Source organism: Marmota marmota, unplaced genomic scaffold (assembly GCF_001458135.2).
Source record: "Marmota marmota marmota unplaced genomic scaffold, marMar, whole genome shotgun sequence".
NCBI lineage: Eukaryota > Metazoa > Chordata > Mammalia > Rodentia > Sciuridae > Marmota > Marmota marmota.
The window spans coordinates 2236418-2256380 of NW_025999968.1; positions in this window are offsets into that span (position 1 = coordinate 2236418).

A 19963-nucleotide genomic window follows, 5' to 3' on the forward strand; every position below is an offset into this window, starting at 1 on the left:
AGAGAGAGAGAGAGAGAAGAGGGAGGGAGGGAGGGAGAATCTGAGTGGCTATAAAGAGATTCAAAGAAAAAATCTTTTTGCAGAATCTGAATGAAAATTAAATTTAGATTGAATCTTTTCATGTCCTAAAGAACAGCAATTCCAAGTGCTTACATAGACATTATGTTAGATATTGAAATAATACATGGTCTGTAAATAAATATTTTAAAATGATGCAAATATTTTCATGGACATGACTCTATATTTCCCAAAGGTAAAAAAAAAAAAAAAAAGAAAGAAAGAAAAGAAAAGAAAAGAAAAAAATGTATAATTGGAATGCCTCCAGAATATCAGAACTGATATTAGAAGATATTAGAATGCCTTTGTCTTTTAAGTTATTTATCTTTAGAATACTCTTTCTAATGTACAAGATCTGTCATCATTGACAGCAATATAAAAATCATGAATATTTATTAATTACTCTACAAGGAGTTGTACAGTGTGGTTTAGAAGTAATCCCTGCCTAAGTGAAAATTTGTAAGCTCTAACAAATAACAACTGAATGGATGACAGGGTGAATTTCATGAACTAGCAAGTGTCCATCAGCAATTAATTTATTAGTAGTTGATGCCTGTGTTGGTTCTTACAGTCTCAATAAATGGCCTGTCTCATTCTCTAATGGTGGTTATTAGTGCTACCCCATGCATAGGACAATTGTTTACTGAGGCAACTAAGGGTATGAATTGAGAATATGTTTCCTGATTTGTTCTCAAGAATTTGTTCCCCTTCCTAAAAAGAATTTGTTCCCCTTCCTTAAAATATCAAGGAAGGGGATTTGTCTCCTTCTCTCAGAACTATGTTCAGAACAATTTAAGTGCTCAATAAATAGCTAATAAACACATGAATAAGTTCAGATTTTTTAGTTACATATTTATTTCCTACTAGATATCAGACACAAGGCTAGGCACATTGCTTGTATTATCTTACTTAATCTTAACTACAGGTTTGCAATTCTGTGATGCTATTTTTCTTATAAGTAAGGAAACCAGATTTTAGGTTATCTTGCCCATCACTGCACATCCAGTGATGGAGAGGATACTAAGCCTCAGTTTCTATGACTCCAAAGCTGATGCACATTTCACTGTAGTATTCCTACCATTAGATATAGAGGCTCTTAAATGCTATTTCAGTCATGATTCATGTGTAACAAAGCTCAACTAAATAATCTCACTGTGTTGATAATCTCTAAGTAAGAGAGGGTTGATATTTTCCCTAATGTCCCACAGAAATGTCCATAAAGGAAGCATCAATCAATTTACAAATATCAGTAAAATCACAGCCTTGACAGATTACTGATAAGCTACACTATACAATTCCAAATAGAATATTATTGGAGATGAAGAAAAGCATGGTACTTCACAGAGTATGTATTATAAGAAACAAAGTTAAATGGATTCTTAGTTCTGATTCTTATAAGCAAGCAATGTAGCTGAGAAGTTATAGTTTCTTTAAGTTGACTTAGTTTCTTATGCCTCAGTTATCTGTAAAATGGAGACAACTTAATTTATAAATAACGTAGTAAATACGGTGTGTTTATCACAGTGACTGTCATGCACTCAATGTGTTTTTTTGTTTGTTTGTTTGTTTGTTTACTTTTTGGCAAATAGCTTCATAAAGCAATTGTAAATGATAGACATTTTATGAAATACTATCACAGCTCTTAAAACCCCTTCTCTGAGATTGCTTACCCTGATCACCATACTCACTCTTATTACCTCCCAGTGTCATGGTACTCTATGTTTCTCAACCACAAATTTAGTTCTTTGATAAGTATATACATGAATTAAAACTAAACAATCAAACTTCAATGGTAGAAAAAATATAAGTAGAATATTAAATTATAATAAATATTAGGACACAAATGTTTGTCATATGAATTCTGACTATATTCAGCTATTAAAATATATGCACATGAATATGTGGATGCATTCATATAATGGAAAATATACTTGAATATACAGGCTTCCTGAAACTCAGATATTTATCACTTAAAATGTAAAGATTTTTTAGACACTTAATTTCTGCATCATAATTTAACATAAATATGTTAAAGAAATTCCTAAATACTAAGTAGAATTTTTAAAAGTTTTAATTTGTTATATATGATAGCAGAATGCATTATAATTCATATTACATATATAGAGTACATTTTTTATATCTCTGACTGTATTCAAAGTGGAGTCACACCATTCATGTGTAATTTTACTAAATTATACATGTATTTAGGGTAATGATGTCCATCTCATTCGACCATCTTTCCTACCCCCATTCCCCATTCTTTCCCCTCCCTTCCCTTTTCCCCTTTGACCTATCTAGAGTTCATCTAATGCTCTCACACCCCCACCACCACATTATGAATCAGCATCCTTAAATCCGAGAAAACATTCTGCATTTGTTTGATTTTTTTTTTTTGGGGGNGACCTTACTTGCTTTGCTTTAAGTTTTTTTTTTTTTTGGGGGGGGGGGGGGTTGACTAACTTCACTTAGAATTATATTCTCCAACTCCATCCATTTACCTGCAAATGCCATGATTTTATTCTCTTTTAATGCTAAATAATATGCCATTGTGTATATATACCATATTTTCTTAATCTGTTCATCTACTGAAGGGCATCTAGATTGGTTCCGCAGTTTAGCTGTTTTGAATTACGCGGCTATAAACATTGATGTGGCTGCGTCCCTGTAGTATGCTGTTTTTAAGTCCTTTTGTAATGACTCATTCATTCTATTTCAACAATAAGAATACAGGACAAAAGTCCCCCAAGTTTCATGAATTAAAAAAAAAAAATCCACCTCAGGCAATAAATGCCATGGTTTCTGTTTACAGATAATGTGTCCATCTTTGTGTTTCTGTCCATGACTATGGGGAAAACCTAGAGTTATAACAAACTTGAATAATGAATTTTGTTGGACGAACACACTTGCCTTGGCTTTCCCAGAATTAAAGTACAGGATTGTTTGCTATCTGCAGAGAATTTCTTACATATATCATTCACAATAAAGTAAGAAGTAGTCAGAAAGTATAGTGTTGATGATTGATCTGGCAAAGACTGATTATTGTTTCATAAACAGTACCTCATGTCAAATATCTCAACCACTATACTACCCTTTTGGGCTGTAAGAGCCTAGGATTCAGTCTGTTCCCCCTACTCCAACACATTGCAAATAATGCATTCAATAAGATTTTAACTATAGCAAAATCTCCAATGAAAACTCCATATGTACCAATAAGAACAATTTGATAAGATTTTTGTAAACTTCATCTCATTCATAAGAGTGTCATAAGAGCATAAATTTAAACCTGGGGAAAATCAGAATCCTACTATTAGAAGAAAAAATATATGTTTTCTAGATCTTTTTCTGGCACTGAACATATTTATTTTTCCACTTTGAATTTATTTTTTATAATGTATTGGTACATTATAATTACACATGGCAGTGGGATTCATTGTTACATATTTGTATTTGTATTATAATAATATAATTTGGTCAATGTCATTCCCCAGTATTTCCCATTCCCCTCCCCATCCTCCTTTCTCCTGGTCCTTTTCCTCTACTGATATCCCTTCAATTTTCACCAGACCCCCACAACTTGCTTTTTCTTTTCCCCCCTCTAGCTTTGACATATGAGAGAAAACATATGACCATTGACTTTCTGAGTTTGGCTTATTTCGCTTAACATTACGTTCTAAATTTTCATCCATTTTTTCTACAAATGATATAATTTTATTTTTTTAATGGCTGAAGAAAACTGCAGTGTCTATATATACACTATATTTTCTTTATTCATTCATTCATTGAACTTAGGCTGATTCCATAGTTTGGCTATTATGAATTATGCTTCTATAGCATTGATATACATGTATTGCTATAATATGCTGATTTTAATTCTTTAATTAAATAGATAAAGCAAAACATTTATCAGAATATTCTATGTTTACCAGATATGTAGAGGAATGGTAGACTTTCTAAATCTTTCTCAAGGAATCTCAAGGAATATACATGGGTCATAAAGTGTTTCTATTCCTTGTCTTTTGAGGAATCACCACACTGATTTCCCTATTGGTTGTACTACATTACAGTTCCATCAATAGTATAAAAGTGTTCCTATTTTCTCTACATCCTCTCCAGCTTTTATTTTTACTTGTATTCTTGATGACTGCCATTCTGACTGGTATGAGATGAAATCTCAGTGTAGTTTTGATTTGCATTTCCCTAATTGCTCTTGATGTTGAACATTTTTTCATATATTTGCTGGCCATTTGTATTTATTCTCTAGAGAAGTTACCTGTTTAGTTCATTTTCCCATTTATTAATTGGGTTATTTGGGAGGGGGCTTTGGTGGTAAGTTTTCTGAGCACTTTATATATTCCAGATATTATTCTCTGTCAGAAGACTGGTTAGCAAAGATTTTCTTCTATTCTGTAGGCTCTCTTCAGAGGCTTAATTGTTTCCTTGGCTATGCAGAAGCTTTTTAATTTGATTCCATACATTCATTAATTCTTGTAGTTATTTTGCATTTTTAACATTACATCATAAGCATTTCTTCATAAAACTATTCTTCATGAATATTTTTCAATTGATTTTATGTGCCAAATCAATTCCCTGCTAAACATATACATTCTTACTCTTTTTTAAGCAGGACAAAAATCTTTGCAAATATATATGTACTTATTTATACATTTATTTCAAAATGATTCTCGTAGGGTGGATCTCTGGGTTTAGGATTACTTGAAAAAATAGTGTGAAGTGTTTTGTGACACCCAAATTATACAGCCAACACTTCTTGTAAAGTGTTGTACCCGTTTGTCAGTAGCAACTCATAAGTATACCAGATCCGAGACTTCCTTCTTCTCATTTAATTATTATATAATTTATTTTTCATATAAACTAGGATCTCAGTTGAGTATGGACTTCTGTTTGAGGTGAAACATTTAACATTTTTAGTAACTTTTCTTGCATGTATTAATTTTTCTCATTAACCTCTGTCCATTTAGCTGTTGGTATTTTGATTTTATTTTCTTACTTAAATGAGTGAGATGTTTATATAAAATGGACTTTAATAATTTAATCTTTCCTGTACCTTTTCCTGCCTTATGTTTTCTCCTGCATTAATCAACAGATTAATTTTACAAAGAAAAATAGGACAAATTCTTCCTTTATTTCTTTGAAAGTTTTAGAAATTCTACCATTCCTCTACATTTCTGGTAAACATAGTATGTTTTGACAAATGTTTTCCTTTACCTTAAAAAAAAAATTTGGAAATATGATATGAAGTGGGTATCTTCTTTTTCAAGTAAAATGCAAAACAGTTTTCCCAGCAACATTGATTTAATTACATTTTACCTAGCCATTGTTTCATGATGCTTGCTTTGTCATATATTATGGTCTTATTTGTAATTGGATCTCTTTATTGGCCTTTTAAAAGCGGGATTTGCTCTATACAAAATAAAGATGACTGGACATGGCCCTAGATGTTGATGAAATGCTTCGACATGGCATCTTCTCCATGGCAGGTTGTTAACATTTGAATGTTTTATAGAAGTGAATTCTTTAAAAAGATGCTAGTGAGTATATTGGAAACCTTTTAAAATGGCTGTAATTAGCTATTCTGGGAGAATGTTATGGGTTTTGATGGGCCCCTCAGTGGCAGTTCTAGTGGCCTAGCCTATTGACTGACAAAAGATTGTAGGGGAATATTTAATGTTGTTTTAATTAACAACTCCTAAAAGAAAATGTCAATTATCTTCCATTAGCCTGAGGCCTTATCTTTCCAAAAATTTCCCTTATCCCATTTAAAATGATACATAGAAAATTATGTCTTTAATTCCCCCATGGCTATCCATCATCTTTTGGAAGACAGACCAGTGTTTAGTTTTTATATGCAGAGTTAATGATGATTTTAAGACCTAAAAAAAAAAAAAAAAAAAAAAAAAAAAAAAAAAANTTTAATCCCCAGTACCACCACCACCAAAAAAAAAAAAAAAAAAAAAAAAGAAAGAAAGAAATTAAACTGCATTCAAAATATATCTACCTGGAAATGATAGAGACTTAATTTTGGCTGTCTGTTTCTCAGAAGGTGAAACAGGAAGGTATGGCAATCACAGAACATAATTAAACGGGTATAAATTTGTTGCATGCATAAAGAAATTATGAATTGAGTTATCATCAAGGAAAACTGACAGATACTAAATGATCTTTTAGACAGAGAATATTAGATTTAAAAGTGGGGACAGATGAGGTTCTAGATGCTATTCTACATACATGGGATTTGGGATGAAACAAACCTCTGGTGTCATAGTACCATTTACCATATGTGGCTTTAGGCAAATAAGTTAAGGGGTATTTCAGGTACAGATATTGTTACTTCTGAATTTGTCTTAAGCTAACATCTCTGCTTGTATTAAAGGGACAAGCAAGCAGAAAGTTGAAATAGTTTCTAAATCCAAGAGGTTTAAACTTTAATACAGCATTTATAAACATACTCTTCTGTTTTCTCATAGTCATATGTCAGAGGAAATAACACTGATTGAGAGAAAGATGCCACCTGAAGAGCTCTCAGGTAACTGGTATAGTGAAGTCTCCCAGATTCAATGATTACCTGTCTTGGCCCATGATATCATCATGGACCATCGTCTTCCTCATGCTTGTTGTAAACTATTGAAACTCTAGATACTTAGGACCTAGCAGAGATTCCACAAGATTTTCTGTTACTTAAAAAGTCAGAGAGAGGTAGATGCTTTGGATAAAAGACAAAAAGACACTATGCTTTAAAAGAACTCAGTAGCATAAGAAAAATAGGAGCTTTTTAAAATTTCCTCTGGGAAAATGAGCAATTAGAGAGCAGAACAGAAATTATCTGATCCATTTGTAAATATGCAAATAATCTGTATTCCTCTAATAATAGCTTATACTATGTACATATTTTATATAATCACCAATTCTATCTCAAGAACTGATGAAATAACTTTATATATTCACACACTTATATATTAGAACAAACCTACAAATAAGTAGATACTGTTTTTTTAAATTTTTCTTTACTAATGAGATATTTGAAGAATGCAGTAATTAAGTAATTTTCCCAAAGTGAGACCTGAATTAGATCTCAGCAGTCTCGTTCCAGTACCTGCTCTTAACCCAGGCCCTTCCTACCTGTCTGTATTCAAGCAGGCATAGCTCTTGAGGGAGTAGGTCTCTAGGTATAAAGGAACAAACAGGATGATATTAGGCTGTCATCCTGTCCAAACCTCTCTAAACTTTTCTCTACAGTGAATCTACCCTTAGCAAAAAGAAAAAATGACATATCTTCTTCGGCAGTTCCAAAGGAGACACCACCACTGTCCAGTTGGGTATTTCACACTTGTCATTTCACCATAGCATGGCATCTCTGGCCTTCCTGAACATTTTCTATCATGAATTTGCTCCTAGAATTTGCAGGAACTAGTCTCTTTTTTCTAAGTTTTTCATTGTATGCTTCTTATTCCTAGGTGGTTAGGGTCTACCTTCCCTGCCATTATAGCCAGTGATCCTCAACAGGACCCAAATAGCTTCTCCCTCCCTCCCTGAACCCCCTTCCCTTGTCCTATCCCTCCTTTCTTACTGCAAATAGCTTTCTGGTACCAGCACTGATAAAAGCAATGACTTCCATATCATACCTACTGCTAGAAGGCTTCACCTGGGCTATGAAGCAGAGGAGAGACCTGCAGGGCAAACAAAGAAGAGGAAAGGGGCAAGGGGCCCAGAAAAGAGTTCAGGAGAGGGGATGGAGGATGCAGCCTGCAGAGGGAAAATGTATTATCAAATCCGCTGAAGAAATGCTCTCCAGACAGTTTTCATATATAGCATATAGGATATAGTTTCCTTCTTTCTGGAAGGAAAAAAATAAATGGTAGGAACTGGAAATAAGAATTTGATGGGGGAAAAAGAAATGTGAGGAGCATTCAGCACACCAAATAGCTTTTTTATTTTGAAATTTTAATTTGCCTGATTTTACACAATTAAGTTTAAGCTCACATCTTTGTTTCTGTTTTTTTTTAATCACTTTCTTGAGGTATTAGACATATAAAGAGCTGAACATATTTGATGTATACAAGTTAATCCATGTAGAGAAAAACATAAACCTATCACCAGAATCCATGCCATATACATGTCCCCTCCCAAAGTGTCCTCCCTCCTGCATTATTATTATTATTATTATTATTATTATTATTATTATTTGAAAAGAACACTTAACGTAAGTTCATCCTCTTAGCATTTTTTTTTTTTTTTAGTTGACAATGCAGTGTTAACCAGGGTACTATGCTGCACAGTTGATCTCTGGGACTTATTCATCTTGCATCACTGAAACTATTTTTTTTTTCCTTCCCTGCATGAAGCTTATTTTGTCACAAGGCAAGATAGAAAGGTTAGTATTCTGAAAGTGTCTTTGAACCTTTTCTCCCCTGATGCAGGCTTAATGAGGTGCTGGATACAAGGGAATGACCCTAAAGTATCAGCTTCATTATGTCCTGCCTCATCCCAAGCCCTGACAGCCACCTCTCTCCTCCAGTCTTAGTGAGGTGAAAGACACTGAGCTTTTTATACAGCTCCATGATTAGGAGTTTGATAGGTTAAAGAATTTACTTCTAAAGCTTTTTGGTAAATGCCTTTAAAAAATCTGCTGTGTACAATACCATAGTGCAGATTGCTCTTCAACTGCTGCTTTCATTTTAACAGGTAAAGAAGTTTTGAGTGACAGAGAAATTATGCCCCCACCGTTATTAGGTATTTGCTGAGAAACTCAGAGACCAGTGACACTATGAGTATGTACACATGTGAACGTGGTCTCTGTGTTGTACTGGTAATCAGGTCCTCATGATATAGAAAAAACATTATGAGGAAATGGAAGTTTATATGTAGTGATGGTAAAATAATCATCATAACGATGTGTATTATAATACAATTGTGGGAGAAGTACAGTACTAGACACATTAGTAGCCACTGCTATGTTTTTAGTGCTTATTGAATGCCAGGCCCCAGAGTAGGCTTTTTTTTTTTTTTTTCAGGTATTACTTTGTTTAATTAAAACACCATGGAATTGAGAGTCAGAAAATTTAAGTAACTTGCCTTACTTCATTCTGTCTTTTAATTAGCAAGCCAAGGATTTGCATTAGATATGTCAGATACCCAAATCTACTTCCTCCTCAACTCTACATGACTCACACAAAAGGCTCATTAGCATAATAAAGAAAGGAGGAAGGACTCACCAATATTCAGAGAATGTCTTCAAATGCCCTAGCTGCTAGCTGGGTGAAATGCACTCACTCCTTGTCCAAACCTGTGAGAGCCTATTGTCCCCTCCTGACATACTGCTGTTGGAGTGTTGGAAGAAGTCCATCCTGGCATGGTCCATGGATACACTTCTAAAATAATGTGGCCAGCAAACATATTCCACCATTGAAAAACATAATGATTTTCTGTTTAGTGAAAAAAAAAAACAAAAAACACATACTACCAAAAAGAATACTTGCCTCACTTCTCCCAGCATGGATCCCAGGCCTCAGTGGGGAGCAGTGTTTAATTTCACATGGAAAAAATGAAAGGTTCAAACTCCAATGATTTAAGTTTCTCATTCTCATTCCACAAGGTGGGAGACAAGAATTAAAGGAGTACCTGCCCACAGTAGCAGCTTTCTCCTGCACTAGACTCTCCCAGGTTGTCAACAGGCACCAGTGATTAAGGGGATGCCTCAGAGTAATGATTTAATTTAGCTATTTGCAACATTTTATATCATTTAAATATAAAACTTCAGGATGATTTTTTTTCCAATAGTTTTTCAGTATTCACTTAGCACTCTAGAAAATGTGTACTCTATCAAGCATTATTCACATATCTATGTATGTAAATAGACACACACACGAGCTCTTTCTTACCAAATTCTCACCTGCAACCATATTAAAAATTAAGCTCAAGCGGATTTTTTTAACTTTATTTTGCTATATTTTATCTACTGGCTTTTCAGAGCAGGTTCCTGGAGGGTAAGGATGGGAGGAAAGCTCGTCACATTCTCGCTTGTCAGACACCTTCAAAAAGACTTGTATATAAAAAGTGGCAGCTATTCATTTGAAGAAGCTTATGACTGTGTACCAAAGTAGACACACTTTCCATATTTATTTCTTAAAGATGAACGAGACCAGCAATTTCCCTTCTCAAAGTCATCCTGTAAGAAGGCATAAATATTTGACTTACTGAGTCTTTGTGACTGTGGTCCAAGAAGGGACTATAAAATCAAGGATCTAGAATAGCATTTGTGTGAATAATTTGTGGTAGAAAATTAATTTAACCCAGGAAATCATTTAAAAGTTTTTGGATTTAAGACACACATAGTTCCACAATTTGGAGTATCATTAGTGCTTCAACTTCATCTCCCGTCCCATTACCTGGATTCCTGTTAATCTTTCCTCTAGACTAGAAGATTTCCCTCTAGTAAAGAAATTAGGAGCAACAAGAAATACAATAAAGGCTAAAATATTTAAATTACCTCTATGAATGTATCATGGGTATAGTGGTTTGGCCCCAAAGGGTACTTAGATAAATTCAACCGACAGTAAATTAGTTATACTCTGACTAGTAGAAGTCGGTATTCATCAGAACAAGTATGAGGGATAGGCTACCCTGAAAAACAATCCCTCTAGATTAATTCATTCAGTAACCAACTTAATTATGGTGGTTTATTTTTACCACTTATAAATTGTAAAACATACATTGAACCTTGATCCTGGTTGTCACCTTCTCTAAAAATGAGAAAATTAGTTACAAAACATAATTACCAATGTAATTGACTTGGGGAAGATTCAAGGAACATACTCTTGTCAATCAACATATAAAAATAAATCTTTTGACAGTCAGGACAGAAAGTCATATCATTTCAATTCCTTAAGCCCAGGTCCCAAATTATAGAGAGGTTTCTTTTAATTTTTTTCTCCAAAGGTTGACACTTGAAATAAATGATCATTAACACAGAATACTTCAATGAACAACAGTAAAACCAGCTTTGATTTAACAATTTTCTAAATGGTTGATTTAAAAAAAAATCACAAGTGCCAAATTTTTCAATTGCACATACATAATTTCATGGGAAGCCTTGTGCAGAGGTCAACAGCAGTGGGTTTTGCAGTCACCCACAGGCTGGCTCTGCATCTGCTCCATGTAAAGGGATTTATACAAGCACTTCTGAGAGAGTTCTCAGGGACCATGCTGTGGGTAAAAGGTAAGGGGTGAATAAGGTGTGTTCTAGTTTTTGAGTAAGCTACAGTAAGAAAAAAACGTTTTAAATAAATATCTTAACAACAATATCAATGTAACACTTTACAATTAATACCAGTCACTTAAAGATGGTCAGTTATATGCTATCATATAAATTTGTTTATTTTCATAGCCTATTTATGATATATATATTAAGAAGTTCTTTTTTTTTTTGTTTGTTTTTTTTTTTTTTTTGTTTTTTTGGTTCTTGGTATTGAATCCAGGGCCTTGCTCATGCTAGGCAAGCACTCTAACACCATGTTATACCTCCAGCAATTTTTATTTTTTTTTGAGACATAGGGTCTCACTATATTGCTGATATAGTCTTGTAGTTATGATGCTCCTGCCTTGGTCTCCCAAATAACTGGAATTATAAGAATGTGCCCCTGCTCCCACCTCATATATCAGTTTAAGAACTAAAGCTCTGTAGACTCTGAGTGGTAGTCTGAAGGACTACCATATAATGGATTCAAGTCTTGAGAACAGGTCATCAAACTCTGGGTCTCAGGCTTTTTCTAGTAAATTACTTGACTCTTTCTTTCTATGGTTCTAGTCATGTCATCACAGTATAGCAATCTTCTGACAATTCACTGTGTCACTGTTGGGTCCATTGGTCCTAGTGGTTCATTGTTAACCTGAAAGCTATACTGATCACATTGGTGTGTTTAAAATAATCCCAAAGTAATAGCATGAATAGTGATTGAGGAAGAGCACGGACATGGAAGCCATGTTGGTCAGCTTTCTACTACTCTTCCAAATATCTGAGATAAGTTCACTTATATAGTGAAACAGTTATTTGGGCTCATAGTTTTGGAGATGCCAGTCCATGATCTGCAGACCTACTGCTTTTTGTGGGGGACAGCAAATCATAGCTGGAGCAAATGTTGGAGGCAATGGTTCACCTCATGGCTTGAATAAATGGAGAAAGAGAGAGAGGCCAGGAGCCCACAATCCCCTTTGAGGTCACCTTCCAAATGGCAGAAGGCCTCACACTAAGCTTTACCACCTCCCAATAACCCCATAGATCAGGGACCAAGCCTTTAACACAAGGACCTTTAGAAGAAACTTATAGCAGAGACGTATTCCCCACTATCCCAGCTCTGCCACTGTTCTGAAACATCTGGTTCCCAGTGTATGATCATTCACCCCAAGGTGCCGTGAGATTGAAGAAAGGCAGGCAGATCCCAGATTGTACACTGTACAATTGACTGCAGACTTGCTGACAGATGTAATGATCCCAAGAAGCCTTAAGACTAAGTGGATCCCCACAATTTGTATCAAAACAAGGACCCTAAATGTTCAGAACTAAAGTGATTCATCTAAGATAGAATATATACATGTTTTGCCTCAAACTCATAGCAATGAGTTTAGGCATATTCCTGGCACTGAAGGTCAGATTGCCAAGCTCTTCCTATTACACTAATGACTATTGATAGTAGGTGGGTAGCTATGTAGTGAAACTGACCAGGGTTAATCAGGGGTGATCATGTTGGTTACAACTAGGAGTGGCTGCAGTTGGGGGCAAGCTGTATCCTTCCTCCTACCTGCTTACCACGGGCTGCGGGTATTTTTCTTAACCTGTTTCTCAATTTTCATATATTAGTAGCACTATAGTACTATCCAATGCCTTATGAGAATTAGATGACTTACTTAACGGAAATTCCTTAGTATAGTATATGACACACTGTAGACATTTTTTAAACACTCAATACTCTTTGGTAGCATGTAAGCAAAGTTCTTGCCTCCCCTGCCCCTAAAGTGTCTCTTTTCTTTTCATTTTAACTTTTTAATTTATTTTCAATAAAACTAAGAGAGTAAATATAATTTATAATAGTTATGCCCTCATTTCTGAGAATTCAAGGACAAATCATCCCTATTTCAACGTTGGTTCACTTGAGGAAAGAGGTTGTTTTCTGATAATTCTTTTCATCTATTGGCATCTATTTTTGGTCTTGCATGGGTTTTCAAAAGAAATTATGAAATGGAATTCAATATAACTATAGACTGTAGCACATACATGTTGTAATTCAGGTTTTAATCTAGACTATACCCATGTTTTTACTTCATTCTGTGGACAGCATCTTCAGCAATTTCCATTTCACTTTCCATATTTCAGTGCTTCAATTTTCTTGTAGTGTTTTCTCAACTAAAAAAGCACTCATTTCTCACTGCACCTAGGGCATAAAGAAACAGATTATAATTTAGGTTGGCTATAGTGTGTTCTCAGTTATAAATCCACTTATATCTTAATTTATATCTTAATAATTAAGAAACAAACTTTTCCCATCTGTCCTCACACTGCCTTCCCCTATGGAGCACAGAAACGACAGATTATACATCTTAAATGTCTTTCAATATACAACACCCTAGTTAAAAACTATCATGGCAATTTACTGTGTACAGAAGAAAGTGCAAACTCTTTGTCTCAGAGTCATTTGTGCTTTTATTTATTTATTTAGTACTGAGAATTGAACCCAGGGGTGCTTAACCACTGAACCTCATCCACAGACCTTTTTAAAATATTTTATTAGAGACAGGGTCTCCTTGAGTTGTTACATGCCTTGCTAAGTTGCTGAGGCTGGTTTTGACTTCTCGATCTTCATGCCTCAGCCACCCACGCCACTGGGATTACAGGCATGGGCCCCCACACCCCTCTTCATTTGTGCCTTTAGATTAGTTTCTTCTCAGCCTGTGGTGGCCCTTTCTTTATCTCTTTTCTTTTAAATGCTCTCCATCGTTAAAAAAAAAAATAGCACATAAATTTCCATTCTTGATATAGCTCAATGAATTGGAAGACTTTTCTGTTGCAGCACCATTTAAGAATGTACCTGCAATCAGTTGCTGAAAACATTTCTAGGACTTAGTTGCCATGTTGAAAGTTAGAATTAATATTATAAAGTATTCATAATTATAGTTAAGACCCAATAAGATAGTAATAGGTAAAAATAATGGATAGTGTCAGATGTGTGATAGTTGATTAATACTTCTGATTTCTCCATCATAAATTACTAATGCAACTAATTTGATACATATATTTCTGGCCTATTATACACTTTATGAGTTTTTTTTTTTATACATTATGTTGCACATTTTCAAAGAGACTGCAACCTCTGTGATACCTGGAATCATCTCTTATGCATGTTTGCATTCCTCAACTTTCCCAGCAAAGGACTCTACATATAATAAAGGAAGAGTTTCAAGATCAAACTTAGAGGCCATTTTCCCCAACCACCATGACTGTGAAATCTACAAAGCAGAAAATACGGTGTAGTCCCTTATAGGAGAGGTTCAGGGACTGGAAACAGTGGTCTTTTATGAGCCTATGTGTAAAAAAACGGATAAATTTTAAGCCTTAAAATTTTGGAAGCTATCCAGGACAGTGGCCTGTACAATGTCACCTTGTATAAGCTAGATTGGCATTCTGAACTGTCACATTGTCCCACCCCTCAAATAAAGACAGGTAAAATGCTTAAGAGCCATTTATTTATAACTATCTTCAGTTTTGTACATTCATTTATCATTCTACCAAAATATTGTCCTGAATACCTAGTATTTTCTAAATGTTTCCCCAATATTGTGAATACATGCATGAGTCTTGCCTAAAAGGATCTTGTTATTTTTATTTATTTTTTATAGTTATGCATGACAATAGAATCTATTTTGATATATTTATACAAGGATAGAATATATCTTATTCTAATTAGGATCCTAGTCTTGTGGATATTCATGATATTGAGATTCACTGTGGTTTATTCATATATATACACAGCAAAGTTATGTCAGAATCATTTCACTATCTTTCCTATTCCTAACCCCATTCCCTCCCTTCATTCCCCTTTATCTAATCCACTGAACTTCTATTCTTCCCCTCTTATTTTATTTACTTTTTGGTACAATTATTAATAATAGTTGGATTAATTATACCATATTCATATGTACACATAATATAATTTGCTCAAGCTCCTTCCCTGGTACTTTCTTCTCCATGTTCTACTTGCTCTCCTTTACTGTTCTATCTTTTATTATTATTATTATTGCTGCTGCTGTTGTTATATACATTAGTACATTATTATGACATATATCAGTGGGATTCATTGTGGTATATTTGTACTTAGACATAGTATAAATAACTTACATTCAATAAGAAATATGCATTATTACTGGCTACAGTAGTATCTATAATCCCAGCAGCTCTGGAGGCTGAGGCAGGGGGATGATGAGTTCAAAGCCAGCCACAGCAACTTAGGGAGGCCATAAGCAACTCAGTGAGATGTTTTCTCTAAATAAAATATTAAAAAATCTGTGGATATGGCTCAGTGGTTAAGAGCCCCTGGTTTCAATTCCTGGTACCAAAAAAATAAGAAAAAAAGAAGGAAATTATTAAAATTATAGGTTACCATGGTGATGATAAGGGGAAAAATATTAATCCTAAAGCACTAGTTAACTAATACTGAACATGTTGATGACCATTTTGCATGATTTAAGAACATACACCATTGTTCTCTTTGAAAGTTTTCTATATGCACATGCAAGTGTGCATGCATATAAATGAACAATTTTATCTGTTTCATGCTTTGAATTTACTGGCCTTAACTGGAAGTAAATATAATGGATTAAGCAGGTAAGATAGATATTTAAAATATCATTTACTACTAAAGAAAAGGAAAGATATATATATATATATATATATATATATATAGCAGAAATAAAATTAATAAAGAGAAAAAGAGATGGAAATGTGAAAGCAGAGGAAGAGAAGCTACAGGCTGTTGTTAAGTATGCACACCCAAGAGCAGTTACCCTCCTCCCTAGACAGTTCTCAGAGCTCAGCTTCTCCCTGATGCTCCAGCTTCTTCTCTGGTCTTGGATTCCATGCTTTGTTTGGGCTTCCAAAGAACTGAGCTTATTGGCTTCATGTGCAGATCTGGCTCCCTGCCCCACCAGACTTCTTAGTAAGTACTTTACAACTAGAGATACGTTTCAGAGTTACATGAAGGCAGTAAGGATGGAGAGTCAAGAACACAGAACAAAAATACAAAGCCAAAAGCTACCAATTCCTCTCTGCCCTTTACATTACATTTTAAGATTTACCTCATTTTAATTAAATAACACACTTTGAATAACCAGAGATTTCTCTGAGGACAAGTCGAAGCCAGAATTCTATCTTCTAGTTAGCCTTTTTTTCTAAGCTGTTCTGAGCAGAAAATTCACTTGAAGTTCTTGTTCACTAGGGTCCTAATGGATCATGTTTTTCTGGTGGAAAGTCTTAAGAACCTATATTTTAATAAGTGTCCCTGTTACTGTTTCTAATCAAGCACATTTGGGCCACAGACTAGAAAGCCTCATACTTCACCTTACTTTCCTTCCAGTTTTAATATAATACCAATGTCAGAAATGATCAGAATTCTCCATGAATGACCTAGATGGGAGCAATTCTGAATATCTTGTGAGCAGTGTTACATACCTCAAAAGTTGCAGGAGCCTTTAGTATATATTACTTTAAGAACATGTGAAGTCAAAAAATGTTGAAGGTCAGGGACCTGTGAAGGTAACTAGTCTTGACTGTTAGCTTTGTAAACAGGACAGCCAGAGGGACAAAATGTGCTGTCCTGGCTCATGAAGTTGGCAGGGCCAGCACTAGAAGTGAGCTTTATTGACTGCAGTCTTTTACTTTTCCACATGATTGTCTTACACAGACCTCCATATTTTTTGGTCAGGGTCAATTCGCTTCCTCCTTTGCTCTGAAATGCTATTATGATTCAACCGCATGCCAAACAGCAGCTGCTTTTTCTAAACAGCATTTGAATGCAACACTGAATCCTAAGGAGGAAATCTTTTCACTGTGGTTTGAAGTCTTTTCTACACTCTCTCCACCTACATATATTTACATCTCCAGCATTCTTAACTGAATTACAGTCAAATGCTTCATTACAGAGGCTCAGCCAGGAGGACATGCCCTAGGGAGTTTATTCACAGATGAATGTATTATTCACAAGCTTGATCTGATCATACAAAATTTGCACTATAACCACACGCCCTGAGGACATTCTTTCATAAACCTAAATGATTATACTTAAAAGAATACTGTAGGATTTAAAAAAAATGTACATGACTTGGAAGGGGGTGGAACTATTGGCACTTCACAGGTAGAAAGCTCACATAGAGACCTATTCTGAGCTCCACCTCAACACACACACAAACATATACCTTGCTTCTTTTAGGAAACTCTTTCCTTTTCTTTAAGGATTCCTCTTTGACAATCTTGAAGGGAGGAAGAAATGATGAATTAAGTAGAGTTGATGAATTATTTTAATGATGGTTTCTATGACAAGGAGACAAATACTTTGTGTTTTAAGCAAGGAAGCATTGAGCAAATAATTTATCTACATGGTAAGTGTGGTTTAAAAATATGAAGAAAATCCTATAGATCTTTGATTACCATCAGGTAGAGGAAACATTTGTATATTAGTATTCCACCTGCAGATTAAAGTTGTTCTGCTTCCAATGAGGGTTAACATTTTCATAGCATGAAATACTCTAGCATTCCTGGACCCAAAGAACTAAACCTAAACTTGTAGTTTTGCATTCTGTACATGTAGGACTCCCTAGGTTCCTTCTGGAGTAGGTTATATGTAACCTCTCCTAAAATATGTAAATAGAATCCTTGATTTATTTTTCTTGCTGTTCTTGCCTATGAAGTGTTCCCTGTACTCATCCTGTAAGTCCTACCCTGGCTCTAACTGAACAGCTTAAACTGACAGACCCACTGCACTAATGTAACATTTTTTCATTGAGTATTGGTCAGCAGAATGCTGTGCAATTGATACTTCTGCTGCTTCCAACTCCAGCTTTGCAGAGAGAAACCCATCTATTATTAAAAACCCTATTAGTAGTGGTAAGATTGCACAGCTCTCTCTCTCACTATAGCTGCTGAGTGTTATCTAATTGGTTTTTATTACTTTGAAAACCCTGGGAGTGTGGAGCTCAAATGCACATTTGCTAACAGTTGTGTTCTTTCCTGTTGTACTCATTGGAGATGCTTTTAGATCATTTAGATTTTGTAAGCAGGAAAGAGGGGAAAATATTAGCGAGCATTCTGGAGTACCTGGAAAAAGAGTACAAACACAGTCCAACTCCGTTGGGACTCAATTACATGAATACTCATCATATGTGTAGCTTTTCCCATTATTATCTGAGTACAGTGTAGCAGACCATAGGCTTACTTCCAGAATGGTGTGGCAAACCAATGGCTCATGTGAATGCTATTATTAATTTCTATAAGTTTGATTTTACTTGCATTTTTTAAATAAGTCATAAACCGAGTTTTCTAATACTTTTTTTTTCATCTAAATGGAGCAATATTATGATGGGCTCTCCTGCCATGTGGCATATTTTTCTATGTATTTACATGTGTGATATTAGAAAAGAGGCTTCCTTTTCCCAGTCTCAGTGATTATTGTCACCTTCCTATTCACTTCCCTGTTAGATATGCTACAGTTTTTGCTTGAAAACATCAGTAGGATTAGTTAAGTTGTTATTTGAGGTGGGAGTAGCAACAGCATCAGGAGCGTTTATATTTCTTCTGGTGATTTTATATTTAAAGGGCTTTTTTTTTGTTATTGTTCCTTAAATACTTTGTGCCAGAGTAACATTCCAAACCACCTATTTTCCTGTAGCCTTCTACTTTAGGTCCTTCTTCCTTGACTTCAGAAACTATACTTCCATTTTATGCTTCCTCCTCATTGAAATGGCTTTCTCTAAAATATCCAATGCCTCATATTCAGCACTCAGTTTTTTTTTAAATCTCTACCTTGCTTTTAAAGATGTGCTCCTTAGTAAGCAATAATAATAACACTCTTGAATTCCTACTGTGCACCAGTTGCTGCTCTAATTATTTTGAAACTATACTTAAATCATTGAAGTAATTCATCAACTCAATGAATTCTTGTAATATCCCATAAAGAGAAGACTTTGATATTCTCCAATTTACAAACAAGGATATTGAGCCAGAAAGAGGTGAAGTCACTTGTCCTAAATTTTGCACTTACTGGGAAAGCAGGAACCCTGTCCTGGATGAACTCAACGGTCCTTGCTCTCAGCTTTCGGTAGTACTCAGGGTTGCCTCTCAGAATTCCCTGTCTCTCATCCTTGCCCCCAGTACCTCTCAGTCCAGACTCAACTGAGCAAAATCAATAGAGTGTCAGTAGGTGCCAGCTCATGGTCTCCTTCACAGTCTTCTCTTGTCCCCTTGCCCAGGAATTGTACTCAGGAGAGACCAATGAAAGGTAAAATTATGCTGTGGCTCCTGAGATCTAGGAGCTCTTTCCTAGGTGGGGGGAAAGCTGTGATGGGAATACTGGGGAGCAGCCCTGTCAGTCCTGCCCCATTTTCTAATTATTATTAAATTCACTAGGATCCTCTCAATGCACCAGTCTCATCACCATAAATTTATTCAATTGCTCCCTTTTCTTTGACCTCCAAATCTAATCAGTTACTAAATGTTACTGATCTCCCCCTTTAAAATTCATCTTCACAGCCGTAACTCTACTGAGCCTCTAATCACTTCACCTCTGAATGGGAGTGCCTGGGCTTCAGCAGCCTTTGTTCCCACAGGATTTGTCCATTCCTAACTAGTTGT